The sequence below is a fragment of the Camellia sinensis genome, chromosome 5 (assembly GCF_055761805.1).
Source record: "Camellia sinensis isolate YWXY chromosome 5, ASM5576180v1, whole genome shotgun sequence".
In the NCBI taxonomy this organism is placed as follows: domain Eukaryota; kingdom Viridiplantae; phylum Streptophyta; class Magnoliopsida; order Ericales; family Theaceae; genus Camellia; species Camellia sinensis.
In genome coordinates this window covers 106,535,081-106,558,947 of record NC_138965.1, presented here as the reverse complement: position 1 = coordinate 106,558,947, position 23,867 = coordinate 106,535,081, and the positions used below count along the sequence as shown (strand labels likewise).

General features: G+C 36.6%; 2 long non-coding RNA genes across 6 annotated transcripts; one reads left to right on the top strand and one right to left on the bottom strand.

Annotated features, from left to right (window-relative positions):
* Positions 1–351: 351 nt before the first annotated feature.
* On the bottom strand, positions 352–3,845 carry LOC145790178 (uncharacterized). Of its 2 annotated transcripts, none has more exons than XR_014328836.1 (3): positions 2,397–3,845; positions 1,351–1,910; positions 352–590 (listed from the first exon to the last, which is right to left on the bottom strand). It is a non-coding gene; the product is annotated as an uncharacterized LOC145790178 (long non-coding RNA). The 2 variants fall into 2 exon arrangements; XR_014328837.1 differs by having other exon boundaries at positions 2,441–3,845.
* A 5,989-nt stretch (positions 3,846–9,834) lies between these two features.
* On the top strand, positions 9,835–17,610 carry LOC145790780 (uncharacterized). Of its 4 annotated transcripts, XR_014329958.1 has the most exons (8): positions 9,835–9,971; positions 13,260–13,350; positions 13,764–13,878; positions 13,953–14,011; positions 14,685–14,754; positions 15,272–15,300; positions 16,377–16,577; positions 17,433–17,610. It is a non-coding gene; the product is annotated as an uncharacterized LOC145790780 (long non-coding RNA). The 4 variants fall into 4 exon arrangements; XR_014329956.1 differs by having other exon boundaries at positions 13,764–14,011; XR_014329957.1 differs by having other exon boundaries at positions 13,260–13,878.
* The last annotated feature ends 6,257 nt before the right edge of the window (positions 17,611–23,867 follow it).

Below are 23,867 nucleotides of genomic sequence, written 5' to 3'. Positions count from 1 at the left end.
AAAATAAATGTCTTCCATATACAGAACAAATGCTCTTCGTACACATACACAATATATTTCGTGGCAAAAATATATATACGTGACGAATTTTTTAGTCACCAAACAACAAAATCAATGAAAACTCACATATAAGTAATGATAAATTTTGTCACAAAAAATATTTATTAGCGACAAATAATCACTTTGTCATAATAACAAGTACATATGACGAAAAAATTCGTCCCTAAACTTGTTCCATATTTTATATTTCAATTTAAATTATTATTTCACAAATATCCCTGCTCATATCCCAATAACCTTCTAAATGTACTAAGAAATCCACTAACTATTATACACCGCTCCACAAAAAAATTCACTAAACAATTTATATTATAAATCAAAATACATCCATCAAACAAATTTAATAACAATTCATTAACTATAACAAAGACCAAATCACAGCAAATCCCAAAATGAACTAAGTATCAGTCCACAAAAAAAATCAACACTTGATCTTGAGCTGCAAGTAGAACTAAGTATCAGCCCAAAAAAAAAAATTAACACTTGATCTTGATTTGCAAGTATGCTTCCAAATGTCATCAAAAATCAATCTGTGAAGAAAATAAAAAAAGAAAACATTAATATATTATCAATTACATCTAAACTTATATATAAATAATTTTATATATGAGTAAACCAATTTAGCAAAAATGCATTTTCTACCGAAACTTGACTTTCATTTGTACTAAATCACAAAACAACAGCTAATCTAATTGGGGGCAAGTTCTTGCAAGTTATATGAACATCCATGAACCTGCCAATATTGAAAACAATCAAGCAACATGATGACTTTTATTGTCATATAGAATGATTCAATGAAACTTGGATCTCTCTTGTACTGACTCCAGTTTTCTCCACAAATTTCACTATCTACCAGTGGATGTCCCTTTGATACAACTTCACTATCTCAATCACTGTTTCTCTAACTTTGCTTAGAAAGAAATGAGAAATACTGATATGGTTTGATTGTTTTTAATGGGTTTTCAATTTCACAAAATTCGAACTAGGATAGATCGACATAAACAATATAAAATTAAGCATTTCAGTATCCTATCTTATGATCATTTTCAATGTTTCAAGGTTTGTACTAGCAATTAAACAATGTTGCAAAGTTTCTCTTGATTTTAGACACTTCAGCAAGTGTTGATCTGGCTATGTCGTTAATGCAAGAGGGATTGGCACATAGGTTCCTTATTGGTAAAAGGTAGCCTAATTGAGTTTGACAGTGTAACTTTCTTAAACATATGTGCTTCAACCAATATATACTAACCAACACGAGAAAAATGAAAAAGTAAAGCAAGATAGACTTACCAAAAAGGCGATCTACGAGTTCATAGGATGCCCCCTCCCCTAAATTGTCCGTTGAAACCTTGTTTCTTAAGAAACTCCATGATGCTTGACGTCATCTCCAAATGCTCCTCACTCGACTCATTCATCTTCACTATCACATTATTCTGTGCTTGAATTCTCTTTTTGTGATTGAATTTCATGTTTCTGTGCTGTAATTTCCTTCTTTAAATACAAAATACAATCCAAAGAAATCACATATAGGACACTGCATATCTCATTAGTTTCGAAAAATTAGGGAAAACATTAATTCTAAAAATTAAAAAAAATAATCATGTAACTATAGATATCATGAGCCAATAAAACCTGTGATAACATCATAAATGATGATCAAGTCACATTGCAATAAGAAACAAGAAGAGAAGCTTCAAGGAACTACAAATGAAGATGACAAGTTTGCACTTCACATAAATATAAGAAAGGTGAAGTAAAACACCTTAGTTTGGGTTTGGGAACTTGTGTACGGTTTTGAGACCTCTTATTTCCAATCCATTGCTGTCTTGTCTGATTCTGAAGAACAAGACCTGGACAAATGAAGGATTAAATTTAGTAGACAAAGAAGCACACTACTAGAGAAGTCTCATACGAGAGTCCCGTTAAAATCTCTTTGTGGCCTAGGGGAGATGCAAAGCATTCAACTTAACATATCAGTAATATAAAACATGTATTATGGAAGTTACTACATGCTTGTTAAATCAAAGCAGCATGGATATTGGGGCATTTTCAAAATTTGATCAAATGCCCAGTCTCCAGAGTCCACAGACCAAAAATAGAAAAAAAAAATAAAAAATTAGTGGTTCCAACCATACATTTATCCAAAGAACCACCACTAATCTAAATAAAGATTGATAATCATCTAGTTCACAGTTCTGGGGCCTAGAAGATATCTTAAGAGGATGAGTAGAGGTGATTTGTTAGAAACAATGGCTAAGCAAAGCAACACGTTGATTGATATTATGGGGAATGCAAGCAACCATTCTGGTAAGCAGTTAACAATAGAAAGAATTAACTTATTTTTTGAATTTGCCATGATTTACAAATTCAGTAGGATTACTCGTGCTTCCAGCACTGCTGTGGGGATCTAAGGGTAGATTTGATGTGCTCATTGATGATCCACTTCTGTGGGACTGAACAATACTATTGTCCATCTCGTAAGTGCTGGTGCTCCAAAAATCCTCTGAAATGCTTGATTTCTTGACTGTTCGGCCTCAAATTCTCAGTCTCTTGGATGGCTTGTCAGCAGCAATTATCAGAGGGGGCTTAGTACAACATCCAAGACAACCTCTGCTCTGTTGCAAATCAAATTTATAACCATAAAATGATTAGTACAAAAGAAAATGGGAAAAAAACAATGCTTTCACATTTTTGAAAAACACCTATGTTATTATTTATAACTAATTATTATTTGGTGCGTCTTAAAGTAATCTAGGCTTAATTCCTCTGCTTTTCTTTTCTTTTCTTTTCTTCCAGCAGCAATCTCAGTTAAGTCATGTCTTCAAAAAGTAGCATCCATGAATTAACTAATAACACCATGATATTGAAAAATAAGACAAGATCTCTCAATCAAGTTAAACTAAAGAAATTTGGCCATGTGGTATCTACTTATCGGCAAACAATCCTGTGACGGCATGATATATGCCAATTAAACATTTTGCAGAAAATTTACAAACAATACAATCCACTTATAAATGGGGCATTGGGGATATATAAATATATATAATCTATTTTCCCATTTAAAAATAATGCACAGTAATTGATCACTATGTCATAGAATAACCCGCTTAAAATTCCGGAAAACATGGAGATCAATATATCATGTTGAAAGAAGCTTGGTTTAGGAATGCATAGCATCCATATCAAACAATATTGACAATGTATCCAAACTATTAGCAACAGATATAATTTAAAAAAAAAAAAAACAAAAGCCAAGTATTATAGCTTTAAACTACTTTAATGTTAAACTAATGACACAATTAGATTATATGATGCACATGGAGCCACACATGCACAAGATAAAATGTGGTAACAAGGAAACTAAATTATAAATCACCCACTTTATTCATCAAGTTGAATAGATAACACGCTTGACATCAAGAGAAAGAACAATAAATGAACATGAAGGAATTACAATAACATAATTAAACAAATAGAATGCCCCACATCCAACAAGTTCTTATTTGTTTGTCCTAGGGAGAAATATTTGTAATAGTCAACTAGCAGTTTGAAAGTATGGGCTAGCCACGGGGTATTAAGGACATTGGGTGAGCTCATCATTAGCTTCATTTAGAAGAGTCAAACACAATCCCAGGCATGGGTAAAACTGAAAACGATAATTGGAATTCCAAAAAATGATTATATCAGAAGGAAAATGTGAATGCAATTTCAAAATGGAGGGTTATATATGGAAAATAGAACTATGGAGACAAGATGCTTTACAAACCTTTCGAAATACTATTCATTGTTGCCAATTGGGTTTGAATCGCTTGGTGTTCGGGTCATCCTTTGCCTCTGCTGCCTGGAAGAACAGAATTGTTAGAATTCTCGACTGAATCAAAGAAAAAAGAAGTTAAAAGAGTGTGTTTTTAATTTTTCTTGGTAATTCATATACCATTGTGGCATTGACAGAATTGGATTTTCCCCTCAAACCTTCTTTTCTTTTCCCGGAATTAGAAGAAATTGGATTTTTCAACACCGCTTCGCCATTTGGGATTTTCTCAGAAACAGAGGAACCCTCATTAGTACTTGCAAATTCAGTTCGATCTGAGGTAGCAGACTCCAGAACTTTCCTGAATTTTGTGTCTGAGCCAATTGACGACCTCATTTCCATTTGGGTTTGTGTTGAATTCTTGTTTTCTTGAGCACCCACGGAAGATACAGCTGCCTTGATAGAAGGACTTCTCGAAACTCTCGGCAACTTCACACTTGCCATCAATGGACTCAATCTGTAGGGCAATTCACCATTGTTCAAACCCAATTGGCTCGTTCTTCCATTGAAACTCCGACTTCAATATTTTCTTAAAAGAGGTAACCGGTGAACAAAATTGTAACCGGTTGAGAGGGTATTCAATATTTTCAATCAAATTATTTGATGGTTGAGATTAATTTATAAATATCTAATGGTTTAAAATAAATGTGTGTATGATGTGCACTATTTTATAAGGTGCACATCTTAACAGCTCCCGATATTTTAATCACACTTAATTTGATTGAGTGTGGTAATATTTATTTTTTATGTCACTTTTCAATTAAGTGTGATTATATATATATATTTTTAATCACACCTTCTAATTAAAGTGTGATTATATATACACTACTACTTTTTAATCACACTTTTTAAACAAGTGTGATTATATATATATTTTTTAATCACACATTCTAATTAAAGTGTGATTATTTATATATTTTTTAATCACACCTTCTAATTAAAGTGTGATTATATATACACTACTACTTTTTAATCACACTTTTTAAACAAGTGTGATTATATATATATATATATATTTTTAATCACACATTCTAATTAAAGTGTGATTATTTATATATTTTTTAATCACACCTTCTAATTAAAGTGTGATTATATATACACTACTACTTTTTAATCACACTTTTTAAACAAGTGTGATTATATATATATATTTTTAATCACACATTCTAATTAAAGTGTGATTATTTATATATTTTTTAATCACACCTTCTAATTAAAGTGTGATTATATATACACTACTACTTTTTAATCACACTTTTAAATAGGTGTGATTATTTATATATTTTTTAACCACACATTCTAATTAAAGTGTGATTATTTATATATTTTTTAATCACACCTTCTAATTAAAGTGTGATTATATATACACTACTACTTTTTAATCACACTTTTTAAATAAGTGTGATTATATATATTTTTTTTTAATCACACATTTTAATTAAAGTATGATTATATATACATTACTACTTTTTAATCACACTTTTTAAATAAGTGTAATTATATATATATATATATATATTTAATCACACTCCCTAAATAGGTGTGATTGTATAAAATATTTCAATTTGATTTTTATATAAAATATACAATTCCCAAATCCACGCCTCTATTCTACCCATGAATGATAGAGACGACTCACTACTAGAAAATGAGACGTTAGACACGGAACTTTTTCACTCATTTTTTCATCTTCTTATCTCTCTGTCTCTGTTTCTCTTCTCTTTCTCTCTCACTCATCACTCTTCTCTGTCTGTCTGTCTCTTTCTTTCTCTCTGTGTCTCTGTCTCTCTTATTTTTCTCTCTCTCTCACTCATCACTCTTCTCTATCTGTCTGTTTGTCTCTCTCTCTCTCTTTCTCTGTTTCTCTCTGTGTCTCTCGTTCATCTCTCTTCTGTCTATCTCTCTCATCTCTCTTCTCTCTCTGTCTCTCTTCTCTTTATCACTCTCGCTCATCTTTCTCTGTCTCTCTCTCGTTTATCTATTTTCGCTCTTTTTTTTCTCTCTTTCTTTGTCTATATCTTTTTACCCATTTTTTCATCTTCCTCTATCTCTTTGTCTCTCTCTCTCATTCATCACTCTTTTCTTTTTGTCTATCTATATCTCTGTGTCTTTCACTCATCTATCTCTTCTCTCATCTCTTTTCTCTTCCTATCTCTTCGCTCATCTCTCTTTTCTCTATCTCTCTCATCTTTCATCTCTCTCTGTCTTTCTCGCTCATCTCTCTTCTCTATCTCTCTCTCTGTCTCTCTCGTTCATCTCTCTTCTCTCTATGTCTCTCTCGCTCATCTCTCTTCTCTCTATCTCTCTCTCTCTGTCTCTTTCGTTCATCTCTTTTCTCTCTCTGTCTCTTTTTCTGTCTCCCACTTTCTATCTCTTTATCTTTTTGTCCCTCTCTCTCGCTCTTTCTCTCTCTCTTTCCCTCTGTGTTCGCGTTGCTCACTCTCTCTTTTCCGTCTTCTCTATTTACTAAGCTCCCTCTTGATTTATCTATCCACTACAAGAAAATGCACTTTTAGCGACCACTTTGTCTCTCTCTCGCTCATCACTCTGCCTTTGTCTCTCTCTCTCTCTCTCTCTCCTCTATCTGTCTCTCACTCATCTCTCTTTCTCTCACTACCCATCTCCTTCACCATCTTCACCACTATTGCAAACGCCATTCCACTACCACTATTATTACCACTATCACAACTTCACCTCTACAACTACCATTACTACTACCATTGCCACCACTACCATTATTGCCACTACTACTACCATTACCTCTCATTCACCCTTGCCACTTCATCTACTCTACCACTACCATAACTTCACCACTAATCTCCTTCGCTACCACCACCACCACCACCACCATCACCATCATCTCTTATCCACCACCTTCACCATTACTGCCACTACTACTACCATTACCTCTCCTTCACCCTTACTACTTCATCCACTCAACCACTACTACAACTTCACCATTAATCTCCTTCGCCGCCACCACCACCACCACCACCATCTCTTATCCACCACCTTCACCACTACTACTACTCCCTCTCCTCTACCACAAAAAATCAGTTCATGATTTTTAATAACAAAAAAAAAAAATAGGCCGCAGAAAAATATATTTCATTGACCACAGAAAATTATCTTTAATTTTAGTGGAAAATATTTTTTATTAAAATATTACCCCTACTTCTACCAAATAGAAAATAATAATATTTTTTTCATTAAAATAAAAATGAAATAAATAAATTTTCAATCATAGTAACTAAAAAAAAAAAAATTTTTACTTCCATCTTCTCTATTTATCGAGCTCCTTCTCGATTTATCGATCCACTATAAACAACGTCGTCTTACTCTTTTGAACATTTCTCTTTTCACCCATTTTTTCAACTTTCTATCTCTCTGTCTCTGTCTATCTTCTCTTTCCCTCTCTTACTCATCACTCTTCTCTGTCTGTCTGTCTCTCCCTTTCTCTATATGTCTCTGTCTCTCTCTCACTCATCACTCTTCTCTGTCTGTCCATCTCTCTCTTTCTCTCTATGTCTCTGTCTCTCTTCTCTTTCTCTTTCTCATTCATCACTCTTCTCTGTCCGTCTGTCTATCTCTCTCTCTCTCTTTTTCTCTGTGTCTCTCGTCTATCTCTATTCTTTCTATCTCTTTCATCTATCTTCTCTCTCTGTCTTTCTTCTCTGTCTCTTCTTTTTTTTTCCCTCGCTTTCTCGCTCATCTCTTTCTGTCTCTCTCTCGTTTATCTCTTTTCGCTCTTTTTTTTCTCTTTCTCTGTCCCTCTCTCTGTCTATATCTTTTCACCCATTTTTTCATCTTTTTCTCTCTCTTTTTTTTCTCTCTCTCATTCATCACTCTTTTCTCTCTGTCTGTCTATTTGTCTATTTGTCTCTCTCTCTCTCTGTGTGTGTCTCTCATTCATCTATCTCTTCTCTCATCTCTTTTTTTTCTCTCTCTCTCTGTGTCTTTCACTCATCTCTCTCTCTCTCACCACTCATCTCCTCTACCACCTTCACTACTACTGCAAACGCCATTTCACTACCACCACTACTACCACGGTCGCCATTTCACCTCTACGACTACCATTACTACTACCATCGCCACCACTCCACTACCACCACTACCACTATTGCCACTACTACTACTACTACAATTACCTCTCTTTCACCCCTGCTACTCCATCTACTCTACTACTACCACAACTTCACCACTAATCTCCTTCGCCATCACCACCACCACCACCACCACCACCATCATCTCTTATCCACCACCTTCACCACTACTGTCGGTTCCTCTTCTCTACCACAAAATATTACATCTCTTCTCTCTCTCTCACTCATCACTCTTCTCTGTCTATCAGTCTTTGTCTTTTTGTCTCTTTCTCTTTCTCTCTTTCTTTGTCTATCTCTCGCTCATCTCTTGTTTCTCTCTATTTTTTCTATATATCTCTCTCTATCTGTTTCTCTATCTGTCTCTCTCTATATCTCTTTGTCTCTTTGTCTCTCTCTCACTTATCACTATTCTCTCTCTCTATCTCTCTTCTCTATCTGTCTCTCACTCATCTCTTTCTCACCACCCATCTTCTCTACCACATTCACCACTACTGAAAATGCCATTCCATTATTACCGCTACTACCATTGCAAATGCCACATTGACCACAAAAAATTAACTTTATTTTAATGGAAAATATTATCCCTACTTCTACCAAATAAAAAAAAAAATTTATTTATTAAAATAAATATGAAACAAATAAATTTTCAACCTTACTAAATGAAAAAATAAAAATAAAAATTCATTAACTATAAAAAAAAATTATTTTAATAAAAAATTATTTTTTTAGCAATGACATCCTCTATTACAAAAAAAAAAAAAAAGAAAGTCATTTTATTATTTAAATATTTATTTATAATGAAAATAAAAAAAAAATCCAAAAAAATTTTCATTCTCCCTCCTGTCTTTTCCATTCCCGCTCGGTTCCCCCACCCCAAACCCAAAATCCCCAATCTCAAAAATCCCTAATCCCCCCCCCCCCGCCCGGGTTTTCCCCCACCCCAAACCCAAAATTCCCAATCTCTTCAACCAGTGCAGTGAAGCAACTTCACACCCAACCTCTCAATCCATCGCGCCTGGTTCTTCAAGCTGAACAAAATGAACAGTAGTAGTAGAAAAGCCAAGAACATGAACAACAATCCCATTTACAAAAACCCTAACTCCCCAATCGAATCCAGAATCAAAGACTTACTCTCTCGAATGACCTTGTCCGAGAAGATCGGCCAGATCACTCAAATCGATCAACCAGTGCAGTGAAGCAACTTCACACCCAACCTCTCAATCCATTCGAGACCTCTCCATCGGTCTCTCTCTCTCTCCCTCTCTCTCTCTCTCTGTTTTTATGCATTTTTTTCCTTTGATCTTCGATTCATTGATTTCTCAGGGAGTATTCTCAGTGCCGGCAGTGGTGGACCGTTCGAGAAAGCAACGTCGTCCGATTGGATCTATATGATTGACAGATTTCAGAACGCTGCGCTCGAGTCTCGCCTCGGGATTCCACTTCTCTACGGTACTGACGCTGTTCATGGCAACAACAACTTCTACGGTGCCACTGTATTTCCTCACAACATTGGCCTTGGAGCTACTAGGTATCACTACAGGAAAATCAAGTTTTAGCAGCGTTTTTTATTGTAGTGGCCTGGAAAATGCTGCTATAAATAGGCTATTGTAGCTGTTATTGACCGCAACTAAAAATAAAATTTTTAGTAACATTTTTTTTTTAAAACGCTGCCATATATATATTTTTAGCAATGGTTAGACCTCAACCGTTACAAAAACCAAGCAAAATAATGGTCGCCAAATAAAACAAAAAATTCGCTCCAAATTAGATTTTTTTTCAAGTTCGAATTTTTTTTTTTTTTTTTTTTTTTGCGTAAATAACATATTAGATCAATTTCAGTCCCAAAAAATAAAAATAAAAACCGTTCAACTATCCTGGATTACAATTTGTGCCCTAGACTATCAACACTTCTCTCCTGCAAGTATCAGAGCCTTCGTTCATCCTCCACCGCCACGTACGATGACGACATCAAGCTATAGCACCGCTGTGATTTCAAGGTCAGCCTACTCTCTCTGTTTTTCTTTCTCTATCCCCCTCTGTCTTCTGGTCTCTCGCTCTCTACCCCTCTCTCTTTCTTCTATTGTCTTCGGACAAGTTTGAGTCCATGGAATCCATTGTTAAGATGAGATACTTGCCATTCCATGCATTGCTTCTAATATCTCCAAAACTTCTCTACTTTGAAGGATTTCATGAACATCTTGAATGATTTTGATTTGGGAAAATAATTTGGAAAATTGATTGATTAACATGATATGTGTTTTGATTATTATATTCACATATACACACACACATATATTTGATCATCTAAGATATTCATATTTTAACCAATATAATTAGTGAAGTGAATGGATTGTTGTTGATGATACACAGTAAAGTCTCATGCTTGAGGAATCATTATGTATGCTAGATATTTGATGAAATGTCACAATGGAGTAATAGTGCCTACCTTTTTGTTTATTGGTTTGTTCTGTTTTTTTTTTTTTTTTTCCTGGGAATCATTCCAATTTCAAAATTTACCTCTTCTGTAAATTTACTTCACATTGAGCCTTTTATGGATTGCATCACTTAGCAAGATAGTAACTACTACGTCTCATTTCCAAATCGTGGCCAAATGCCTCCATGAGGACATACACCTGCTAACATTGCATTGTAAGTGGCCATTTTATTCTTGCTATAATAATATAGGACATGGTTTGAAAAATCTTTTGCTACCTTCTCATAGATTATACTGTACGTGCTTCATCCATCTAGGAGAACATTTTGCCAATAATAAATACTAGTTAATCACATTTATAAAAAATGTGACTTTTTTAATATGGAGTAAAGTATACCATATGGAGTAAGTTCAAAGATCAAATCCATATCTATACCAACATTTTTTTACAAGACATAATAAGCCAAATCAAGATGAAATATACTAGAGACCCCAAAACTTTTATCAAATTTTCTACTTTATCAGCACATGGATCAGGCCTGCTAAACATACTCGTATATGACACCACCAAAAATGATGCAGAAAAGATGCATCCAGGAAAACAAAAAAAAGGAAACCTCGCATAAACCATGAATCCTTTGAGAATGAGGGATGGACAAGGCAAAGAGGAAGCCACTAAAACCCACAATACAAAGTTCCATTGTTTCCTTCCTATTTTCCCCGCCACATTACAGTGTATTTGGTCGGTCCCCTTTTTTTAACTTTTTCCACTTTTTATATGCAGATTGGATTTATTGCACTCCCTCTCCACCTTTCCCTACAAAGGAAATTTCTCTTTACCTACCCTCTTTCCTTCCTCAGTCTTTCCTACCAAATGAAGCATGATGCCTATAAACTAATTAACTAGCAAACTTAAACCCATTTAATGGATTTTCATTTATAGCAGACCAGAGGTAGAAAAAAAAAACAGTTTCAAATGACATCTACCAAAAAACTGAGTACGCATGGGGGTGATTACACAATGATTTAAACATTAAGTTACAGTCAGAAACCATTATCTATGTTTTTTAGATAGAACTGGAGTGTTCCAATTGACCACTTCAACTTCTTAGATATCAGTGCTTCAGTAGGGCTCTAGAAAAATGGATCCAAATTGCACACATCTTGTGAAGAAACTCAAAAATTTTGATCTACCACACACATTTATATTGAAAGCTGACAGTATGTTTTCTCTTTTATTTAATTATCTTTTTCTTCTTTTCTTTCTAAAGGTGAAGTGATGCTAAGGTTATTATGGACAATTAAAACCAAATTAAATTTTAATGGAAAAATCAACGTGATAAATGAGGGTCAATCCACTGCTAATACCCAAATCCAAAATCACAACCTTGCCCAAAAACCCAAAAAATAAAATATACAAATAAAAGTAAGACCAAATAGAAGATAGGCCTGGATTGAACCCACTGGCTCTGTTTACTTGAAGAGGCAAGCAATTCCATACTTTCCTTGGTTCCTACCAAATATATTTATATTTCACTCTATAAGAAAAAAAAAATCTCCAAAGAAATTCTCCAAATCCAGCTGGTGAGTCATTTGATTTGGATTGACCAACTAAATGTGAATATAAAAGTTCTGGCCACCAGCTGGACTGTTTCATAGATTCACAATAATTTTTTTAGAGCAATAACAAAAAGAAAGGGAGCGTTCTAAAGACAGGATCCCTTCAAATAAGAACTATACATGTTTTTAATAGTAAAAATACACACAAACAATAAATAAATAAATAAATGGCCCTATTAAGTAAGGTTAGGTCTATTTGCTTTAGAAGTTAGATTTCTGCAATTCTAAATCATATTCTTCTTTTCGATTTTTTTATGATTATATAATTAGAATTTAGAGCTTAATGTCTTCAACATTTTTTTATCTTCCTTAACATTTCAAATGTACAACTAGCCTCTTTTTCAAATTACAAAATTTACATCTAGCAGGCATATCATAAAATTTCCCCTACTTGTCTTGTTTGAGCATATAACTTTTCCCTTATCTAGTTAGCTTGTTTCAATGGTTTTGAATCAGCCAATCATAGATAACTTTATCTTGTGTACCTAAACTAAATTGTGTAGTGATTTTTTATGTTAGTATAGATAACTCTTTATATAATATATTTAACTTTTTATTTTGTTTCATGGTACTTTAATTTAGTTAATTATCAATGGATAAAAGTCGGATGAAGAAGAGTAGATTGTCACGAGATTATGTGCAAACGATTAAAGAACATACAATTTTTTTTTACCCTTCCACAAATACAGCAGTGTAGCAAAAGGCAACGCATCCCATATTTTCCTTTTCAAGATTCTAAATTTATACCCAATCCACCATTGTAATAGACCTCTTCCTCTTTCCATGCATTTTGTATAGAAATCTCCTTAGAAGTAGACAAAGAAAATAATATTGTGAGGTGTATATGAGCTTTTCCTATGAAAATAACAGTCATATTTTGGGAAACGATCACTATATTGGATAAATTTCATAATCTTAGCCGTAACCAGAAGTTCTTCATGATTACCCCCACCCCTCTATCCTTTTTTTTTTTTTCTCTTTTTAATTTGAAGCCAACAAATCACAGAAGATAAGAAGACAAACTTGCCTGCCCACTTTTTACGAGATACCAAGTTTTATTTATTTCTTGTGTCATGGAAGGAAAATTATTAGGTTGTCCAGACTACCATGTGCCATTAGCCTATGTGTTTTTTCATTTTTTTTTCAAACAGTATTGTGTTTTTTCATTTTTTTGGGTGGAAATTTTGTATGATGGTCATTTTAGCATATCTGACTTTTGTTTCTCATGTAGGTGGTTGGAACAATATGCATCCTCTTTACTCTATCCCCCGAACTTGCACCACTTCTGGGGCTACTTATGGTTATGGTGTCTGTTTTAGTTGGTAATTTTTTGTTTTTTTGTTTTTTTTGATTGGAAACAAAAGAAATATTATTAGAAAGTAATAGTATGTTCTGTAATTTGCCTTTGAATTTCATGTTGTTTTTCTTCACCATAAACATGCAATAGAAAAATTGTCTATGGTTTTGTTTTCTCCTTTTTCATATTTTACAAATTCTTGGAAATCTTCAATTGTAGATTTATATGCATTAAGATGTTGGGTAATTGTCTAATTGATGATGTTTCTATTGATTGGGTAAACAAGTACAATAAGTTTGAAGCCTAAACAAAGCTGTGGGAAGGACAACAACTAAGGAGCCTTTTTGATATGACTCGTGCCCGTATTTATCTTGATTATAAGTTAGTATGATGTTGGTCACTAATAATTTTATTTTATTTTTGCCACTGAACCTGTAGAATCCTATAATGTGATGATCACATTATGATCTGCACTGAAATCAAGGAGCTCCTCTAGCCCTAATATCTGTCTGGGAAGGCATTGATTCTCAAATTGCTACATGGAGGACTTGGGGTAATGAGAGATAATTAATGAAGATCCAATTCTGCAGTGTAGGTGAACACTGATAAACTTTAATATTACATCAGGTATCCAGGTACACGGCCAATGGCAGCGAATAGTCTACTTTGTTTCTGAACTTTAGTCGGTACTCTCTCTCTCTCTCTCTCTCTCTCTCTCTCTCTTGCTCGCTCGCTCGCTCGCTCTATTTCTTTCGAATTTTACTGCTTGTAGAGGCAATGTAATTTGGTAATTTGGATTCAGTTGAGCATTGTAGTATAACACTGAAGTTTCTCTAAAACTTTTGGATTAATCTGTAATTCATCAACTTTTGGATTAATCTGTATATAATTAATTACATTTATAATCTGGTCGCACATCTCTCTTTGATTTAATCTGGAAGCACACTTCTACTTGAGGGGGGCTGAATTAAATTGGTTTACTTGTGCTTCACATGTAGAAGACAACACATTTTTGTTCTTTACTGTTACATGCCTATATTCTCGATTGTGCATGTCTGAATTGTCAGATGCTCTTTTCACTTTTTTGCCACCATTATAATTGTAATTTTGTATTGATTCAGCATTTCCTGTTGTAACTGGAATTATTAAACTAGTTCTGATAGCAGCTCTGTAATGTGATGAACACTTAATGATTAAATTCATGGATATTGCCTTGATTTTCTCTCATTCCAGGTAAAGAAAAAAAATTTAACACCTAAGAGTAAAGTCCCTGCCCAGAAGCTTATAAGCAACTCAGATTTTGTTGATGACAATGAGGCAATTCCCTTGTAACTTCATTTTCTTTTGCTATTGATGCAGGTCATATGTAGACGAAGGGGGTGAGACTATCAGCATCAATTACTCAATTGCTGTACTCAATCCTTTTCAGGTAGGTCTCCAATTGATACCCTTTTAGCATTTTCCCTGTCAAGATAATATTGTGTTGTCTTGTAGGTCTCCAATTGGTACCCCCTTTTAGCATATCTTTCTTCAACAGTTGTTTCATAGAAGGTCTTATTAGGTAATGGAAACACAAACTTAATGCATTTACATAACAGACGGACCAATTTTTCAGAAGTTTCATTCCATCGTTTTTCCTTTAAAATGTTTCCTTAAATTTCACTTGATTCCTTGTTGAATACACTTCATTTTCTATCATTAGTGAAAAATTCATGATTTGTGCATACAACAATGTAGAGTTCTGCATTCTGGCTTAATCTGATCAGGACATTGAGATGAGTTCTATGCATGAAATATGTCCAGAAAACTGGTGGAATAACCATTTGAGTTCTATGCATACAATGAACCATTTCTCATTTCATGTGTGAAGCTATTATTTTAGGGTGCTAAATGTTGGTCAACTTATGGTTACTTTCTAGTTCATTTCTGTGTAATTTGTTATGCAGGTTCATTAACTTAAAGGAGCACATAACAGGTTCCTTCACATATCATTTATTGTCCATTTGTATATTTTCTATGCTGTTAATTTATGCCTAATCTTTGGGATATTATCATATTTTTACTTGCTGATTTTGTGATCTTTGATCTCATAAATGTTTGGCCAACAAAGCGTAATTTTCTTGATGATAAAGGTTAGGACAAAATATTTGATAGCTGTTTTTAGAAAACCTCGGCAATTGATTATAGAGTGAGATTAGCATTTTACCTCTTAGGAGTGCATTAAACCTTCTTTATCTTATTATGGATGTTGTCTGGACATAATTTCTGTATCCTTTCCACATGATTAATTTGTTCTTGATGTAACTTGGCTGTTGATACTCATATGATTGGCAGAATGCACTATTAATTAGTTATAATTGTTTTTTCTCCTAGGCAAAAGCAGTATTAATTTTAATCATTGATGTGATGAACAAGTGGGAAATAAGTTTCCAATATTCTAGTTGGTTGAATTACTTCAGATATATCAAGTATACATAATTACATTTTCTGGTCCAAGTCTTTGGCTGTTATTTTTTTTATTTATTTATTTGTTTTTTCTTTCATCCCAACTTGAATATATTTCTAAAGTAGAAGAGTTCTATTGCAAGGGCCACTTTCTGGTTGCTGTTCTATTGCAAGAGCTCTCTCTCCCTCACATAGACACAACTATGCACAAGCGCATTTTGTTGGCAACTATGATATATATGAAGAACGTCAAAGTGGTGAATGTGAATCTGATTCATAATAGCACAAGCACATTTTGTTGGCAACTATTAATTAGTTTTTTTTTTTTTTTTTTTTGAAGATGGGAATCTGCTCTAAGTTTGAGCTGCAAAAACAGTGTCACCACACAGCATTTTGGTTAGATACTTCCCTGACCAATTTCCTTTTTTCATAATCTGTGTGAAGATTTATAATATCATATCTCCTACATTACTACTAATTAGATTCCATGACATTTGCAATTGCAACAAGATGGCCATCAATGTTGTGTTTGTTATTAATCTCTTGTGGTTTTGACCTTTTGGTAATTTATCAATCATAGCTTTAAGCAGTCTGTCATTGCATCAGGTTATTGATGTGGGTGGTAAGGACTTCAGGTTGGGAGACCTCTGTGATATATATGAAGAACGTCAAAGTGGTGAATGTGCAGCGTGTTGAATCAGGGTGTGCCTGGCGCAAGCTGAATGTGCAGCGTGTCTTGGATGAATCGACTAAAAACCATGTTAAAATGCGGTCAAAGGAAGCTGAAAAGAAGCTAAGACCACGAAAGTATGTTGTGGATTTGATTTGCAAAATCTCTTCTTCATAATTAACTGGTGGATTAAACATGCTTATATATATATATATATATATATCTCTCTCTCTCTCTCTCAAACACTAATTTTATGCTTTTGCATCTATATCCATTAATAATTTTTTGATATGTATGTGCTGCATAAAGGCTTTATGTTTTGCTATCCACATGCCTGAGTAAGATGTAGTTTAATGGGCATATGCAGGAATTTTACCTGTTGAGATTTTGCCTTCTGGTTAATGTTTCATTCTTGCTCTTTCCAGAGAATTTTATACACTTTATCCTTTTTTTCTGTTACCAAGATTTTATTTAACTCAAAAGCTCTAATTAATGTTATTGGCACATTTGTGGTTTCTTTTCCTTTGAAACTTTGTTTAAAGTTATATATGACCAGAACCTGTATAAGTGTACAATGTAAATTTTCAGAGTAAAGTTCTGTTGAATACTTGGTTATTTTTATAAAGGTCATCCATATTTTGCATCCTTGGTGTTAATGTAAAGGTGGTTTCTGTCTTTGCAATGTAATCCATGACAAACTAATTCACGAGATCACTCAAGTCATCATGCAGAGGATTTATTACCTTGAAACAATGCAGACTAAGTTAGAATGAATTATTATTTTTAGAACATTGCTTATGAAATACACATGCTTAAATGGTTTGTGTGTTTGCAGCTGCCATCTGTGTTTCTAAGTTACATTTTTATGCTTCTAAAATGATTAAGATCAAGTAGAAATGATTAATGTTCTTATTTTGGTTTGCTGAATTAACTTTTTAGTTTATTCATATGCATCAGCGGTTTCTGAATTAATTTGTGTTTTCATTTTTCAGGTCAGAAATTTTTTGGAGAGATGCAAAATATGGTCCAAGAATTAAAGAACTTAGTTTTTTAAGTTTTTTCATTTTTTAATATATGTAAGCACAGATAATTTTTTTTATTTAATTCCTTTGTATATAGTTTTGAATATTTAATTTCCATTTATGAAATATATGACGTTATTCTATTCAATATGTGATTATGATTCAAAATATAGTATATAGTGTGTATTACATTATTCAAATGTGCATACAAAAATAATATTGATTATTTTTCAAATATGTAGCACCTTTTTTTTATCACAGATTTTATTAGTTATTAATCACACTTAAAAGATGTGATCTAAATGTTATTAATCACACTTAAATGATGTGATGTAAATATTTTTAATCACACTTAAAATGTGTGATCTAAATGTTATTAATCACACTTAAAAAGTGTGATTAAAAATGATCATTTTTAATCATACTTCCAAAGATCACACTTAAAAGGTGTGATCAAAATATTTTTAATCACACTTAAAAGGTGTGATCTAAAGTTTTTAATCACACTTAAAATGTGTGAACTAAAGTTTTTAATCACACTTAAAAGGTGTGATCTAAATATTTTTAACCACACTTAAAAGGCGTGATCTAAATATTTTTAATCACACTTAAAATGTGTGATCTAAATGTTTTTAACCACACTTAAAAGGTGTGATCTAAATATTATTAATCACACTTAAAAGGTGTGATGAAAGCATTTTTTAATGACACTTAAAAAGTGTGATTAAAAATGACCATTTTTAATCACACTCCTAAAGACCACACTTTAATAAAACTTAAAAGGTGTGATTAAAAAACATACATCACACTAAAAAAGTGTGATCTTTATCTATATTTGTAGTAGTGCTAAGGTGCTAGGCACCAAAGGGGGATCAAAATCTGGAGACTTTGTTTGGCCAATCGTGGTATCCACGAAGGGCGCTCTGAATCTGGAGTCTTGGTCAGCCCTGAGGTGTCATGCACCAAAGGGGGCTCCGAATCCAGAGACTTTAATCGACCCTAAGGTGTTATGCACCAAAGGGGGCTCCGAATCTGGAGACTTTGTTTGGCCAATCGTGGTATCCACGAAGGGCGCTCCGAATCCGGAGTCTTGGTCGGCCCTGTAGTGTCATGCACCAAAGGGGGCTCCGAATCCGGAGACTTTAATTGGCCCTAAGGTGTCATGCACGAAAGGGGGCTCCGAATCCGGAGACTTTAATTGGCCCTAAGGTGTCATGCACCAAAGGGGGCTCCGAATCCGGAGACTTTAATCGGCCCTAAGGTGTTATGCACCAAAGCGGCTCCGAATCCGGAGACTTTGAGAGATGAATAGAGCCATGAAGAAAAATGGTTTACATTGCAGAAGTGATACATATACAAGTATCAAAGCCCATAGATCGGGTCAGTGATAGGGTTTTCACTAAGTCTCTGGTTGTGCCGATTGGGGGGAGCCACGGATTTCTTCAATGCCATGGGCTGTCAGGATGCGCACAAGCTGATGATAAGTGCTTGGAACAGCCTTCATCATATGTATCCAAGTTCGCCCCATGATGACATTATACGGCGAAGGGAGCTTTACGGCCAGGAATTCTACTTCGACCATTCTGGAACCCACTCGAACAGGTAGTATGATCTTCCCTAACGGATATTCGGGATTCATATTAAAGCCGAACAATGGGTAAGGCGACGGAGACAGATCTGGCTTGTTGAGGCCGAGTTTGATGAAAGTTTGGTAGTACATAACCTCTGAAGTACTCCCCGGGTCTATGAGAATGCGTTCGATGGTGAACCGATTTATGTGTAATTTAATGACCAACGGATCGATGTGGGAAGCTGTTGTGCCGCTAAGATCGGAGTCATTGTAAGTAATTGTCGGAGCTTCTTTGGGCCATTCAGTCGGAATACGTTGCTTTTGGGGGATTGGATGCGATTGAATTGTGTGCACGGCTGGGGGTTCAGGTAGGATGTAGATGATATGGATCACGCCAAGTGGAGGTGAGTCATGCCTCAAGGCCAGTGCCGTGGTTGGCTTTCCCTTTCTCACATACTGTTGCAGTCAGCCATCTTGCACCAGTTCTTCCAGGTGATCTTTTAATGCGTAACAACTCTCCGTTTCGTGGCCGTGATCTTTGTGATATTCGCACCGCCTATCCCTTCTTCGCATGTCAGGCGGCCCCACCATCTTTGACAGCCATTTGATGAATGGAAGGTGTTGGACTTTGGTCATTATTGCAGCGATCGGTTCTGATAATTCTGTGTACTTCTTGTCGGCACGTCTCGAACGCCTGTTGTCGACTTGCAATTGTTCATTCGTCCGGTGGGAGCATTGATCGCTTGATCGACGAGTATCCCGCCTTTTGTCTCGTTTAGTGCGTTACCGAGGCTCTAGGCTAGGAGGTGGCGCGCAACTTATTAGTTGAGCAATTTCAAGGGTGGCCGTTTTGTTGGACATTTGGCCGACTTTTATTCTCAAGGCATCGTCTTCCACCTCGTAATACTCTTCAACTTTCTTCATCAACGCCCAGACTATTTTGGGGGGTCTTCTGGTCAGGGAACTGCGAAGGGGACTGTCAGGATGTAGTCCCATTTTAAAGGCATTGATGGCCATGGAGTCGTTGCAAGCATTGTCGACGAGGTTGAAGCACTCCCAATAGCGCGCTGAATATGCTCTGAGCGTTTCTCCTGACTGAATCTGCATAGCTCAGAGAGAGTCGGCCTATTTTGGCTGCACCTCGTTGGTGATGAACCTGGCCCTGAAGGATTTCTATAATTGATGGAAGCTTTTGATCGAGGCCGGCTCCAACTTGTAATACCACCTGACAGCTAATGGCCCCAGGCTGTTAGGGAATATTTGGCACATGAGGGCTTCGTTGTCTGCATGCAATGTCATGGCCTGCTTGTAGTGACGGATATGATCAGTGGGGTCTGATTTTCCATTGTAAAGAGTGAATGACGAAGCTTTGAACTTCTTAGGCAAGGTCGCCCTTGCAATCCGTTGGACAAAAGGATCGTGCTGGTCCTCTTCGTCTAAACTGCTCCTCCTACGCTTATTCCTTGTATGCAGACTCTTTCGGAGGAGCTGGAAGTTTCGAATCGTCCCTTCTTGTTGAGCTCCGTGGTTAATGAGTTGGAGTCGCTATCGGTATCCTTTGGTCGGGCTCGAGGTCGTTGTCCATCGGCCCTCGAAGGTTGTTCGGGATCTTGGCGCATGGCTTCTCTCGATTTTGCGACTTCGAGGGCCAAATCTTGACGGAGACGTTCGTTTTCAGCGATCATGTTCTCCAGCCTTTGTTCATTGTGCTTTGCTTGTTCGATGATCGCTTGCATTGTCTCTTGCGTTGAGGTCGTTGGTGAGTCGAAGTTCAAGGCGCGTCTTCCAGCGATGGTTTCTTTTCCGAGCATATTTGCTAGAGTGAGGTCATCTCCCTGTGTGGTCTCGTCAATGGCTACCGGAGGATCTTCAGTCACGCCTGCCATGGATGTATTTGAGTATTCCCACAGACGGCGCCAATTATGGGGAATGTGGTTTGGAAAAACTCTTCAGATCTTGGGAGACGCTAGTGATCCTCAGCTAGTCACCTGAAAAGATCCAAGCACTCCGGTCGGGGGTGCCGGAATTAGCACTCCGACGGACAAGTTAGTTCAGACGCTCAGGATAGCTTATTTACCAATTTTGTGAAGTGATTCTTACATACATTTTTATAACCGTTGTTCCTGTATTTATACCTGTTCTTCTTGATCCTCGAGGCCAGGGCCTACTTTTTAATCATTGTCCTTTCCTTTATTCGGCCCTAAGTACTTATACTTTATTCGGCACATATATTCTATTCGGCTCCCCGCTCTCGTAGGATATAACCGATTAATATCAGTCTTCCAAAGATACACACCATCTGATCTTTCCATTATTCGGCCCCCATAACCCTGAAAGAAATACATCCTCTTCGCCATGATCAATTTCTAGTACAGGCAAAGTTACCTCTGGCGGAGGATGTATAGATGAATTTTCAAACACAATAGCCACCCCCTTTCAATGAGGGTATTTCAGTATCTGATGGATGGTAGAGGAGGCAGCTTTCACCTGGTGTAACCAAGGTCTCCCTAGCAGTAGATTGAAAGTGGCTGGCAAATCCAAGACATGGAACTCAATATTCTATTAAGTTGGGCCCACTTGAACTCTGATCTGTACTGTACGCATAACCTCTCTGCTTGTAGTGGCATATGCCCGAATCGCCTAGGCTGTAGGCACGAAATATACTAGTTTCAGGCCGATGGCATATGCTGTACGAGATGGATAGACATTAATAGCCGACCTTGTATCAATCAATACCACTAGCACCCACTTTTCTCTATACTCAACTGATATATACAGAGGTTTGTTGTGTGTTGAGTCTTCTGGCAGCAGTTTCTTTTCTGAGAAGGTCAAAGTTGGCGTAGCATCTCTGGGGAAGACCAACCTCTCAAGCTATTTAGAAGTCGTATCAATAGACAGGTTGGCTTTGTCCATCGCTGATAGCATAGCCTGTCGATGCACACGAGAAGCCATAAGCAGACCCTGGATTGAAATATCGGCCTGAATTTTCTTCAATTGTTTCAACACTGCCTCTTCCTCCAACTACTTTTCCTTTTGCTTCTCTACCTCTTTATCTTTCCTGGAGGCCTCAGCTTGGGCCAAGTGCGGCGGCTTGAAGTATCGTCCACTACTCGTCATGTGGTCAACCTTTTTAGAGTACCAGGTGTTGTCTGGCAAGTCTTTGCCCCAATCTTTATCGGTGTGAGCCAAAAGAAGATCATCATCCTCCCATCATGCACCTCCGGCAGTCGACAAACAATTGTCCGGTTCCGTTTTGATCACTCCCTCATCAAAATATCCCTCGCGGGGTGTTGAACTGTTCCAACTTCCTGCTTATTTTCATCACTTTCTTGTACAAACCGCTTCAACGCGGCTTCTTAATCTATATCCGCGGTACTCACAATGCCCAGCTCTTGAGCTAAATTCTTGATACCGATGCTCTCCGGCAATTTCCCCTTGCCTTCGGCCATTGTAGCTATTTTCTCTTTCTTTTCTTTAGGTTTTGATTCAGTTTTTCCCTCCCGATTAGGTTCATCACTTAACCACCCCGAATTGTCTGTCGACCCATTCAGATTAAACCAATTAATTTGCACGTCTCCCTAATCTTGTTCGTCATAGAATTGCAGATTGTCTAAGTCCTCTTCCAACTCCGCTAAATCATCCAATCCCTGACTTGGGCCATCCTCTCGAACCACATTGACCTCCACTACTGTCGGCAATACCACTTCGGGCTTGGCTTGATTAACTGACACAATGTAACAGCACGAGTCATACACCCCCTCAGAGCATTCAGGCAGCAGATTAACATCCTCCTCCAAGGCCAACCTTACTCTTTCTGCCTCTGTTTCCACCACGGGTTCAGGTTGTAGAGTAGAAATGTTCAATATGCACAAGTCCGTGTATTCAGGGATGAACACGACCGGTTTGAGTAGGTAGGAAGGGGTAATGTATACATTGAGGTCATATGGGATGGCCAGTGTATGTATTAGATTTAGGTTCCGAGGTAGGGAAACTTGGTTGTGGGCTAGAAAAGGGTTGGTGATTACATTTGGCTTTTAGGGTGGTGCTATCACCTTGTTGTCAATGAGATCTTGAATCTCATGATGCAGCCCATAGCATTGGTCGGTGTTGTAACTGTGCTACTGGTGAAAAGCGTAGTATTTGGCTAGGTTATGTTTAGGTGGGAGGGGATCGGGTAGTGGGCGTTGTTCTAATGGCTTAAGATGACCTTTTTTAATCAGCACCCTCACGGCTTGGGATAAAGGCAAATAGAGTGGGGTAAAGACCCTTTGAGATCGGGCTCAGTTGTTTGAGGTTTGTGGATTTGTATTAGCGAATAGGTTGGCAATCTTCGCCGTAGTGGTGACAACATTCACATCAGATGGCCGCGCAATTGTGCTTCTACTAGTGGTTGCATTGGAACTGCGTGTGAAAGGCCTCTTAGGCTGCTCCTTTTCGTCAGTTATCAACCCCTGTTTCGTTACATCATCAATCTGAACCCCTTTCTCATGGAGCTCAATGAATGTGAACAACGGCAATACAATCATCTTTTGCAATCCCTTGCAGATTACGGACCACCATCCTGATTTGATCCTTCTCGGATGGCCTGATAGTTATCATCGAAGCCTTGGCCCTCGACCTCGTTACAAAGTCTGAGAAGCCCTCTTTTGGCTCCTGACGGGTTGCCTCAAGATCACGGGTTATGACCTCGATCTGTGTGTTATGAGAGTGTTGTGCGATGAAGGCCTCGGCCATTTCCTTCCAGCTCCACTTTACAAAGTCCTCTAGCTTTGCATACTAGATAGCCGCTATTCCTAACAAGGTCCGGCCGAAAAGCAATAGCTTTTGAATTCTGG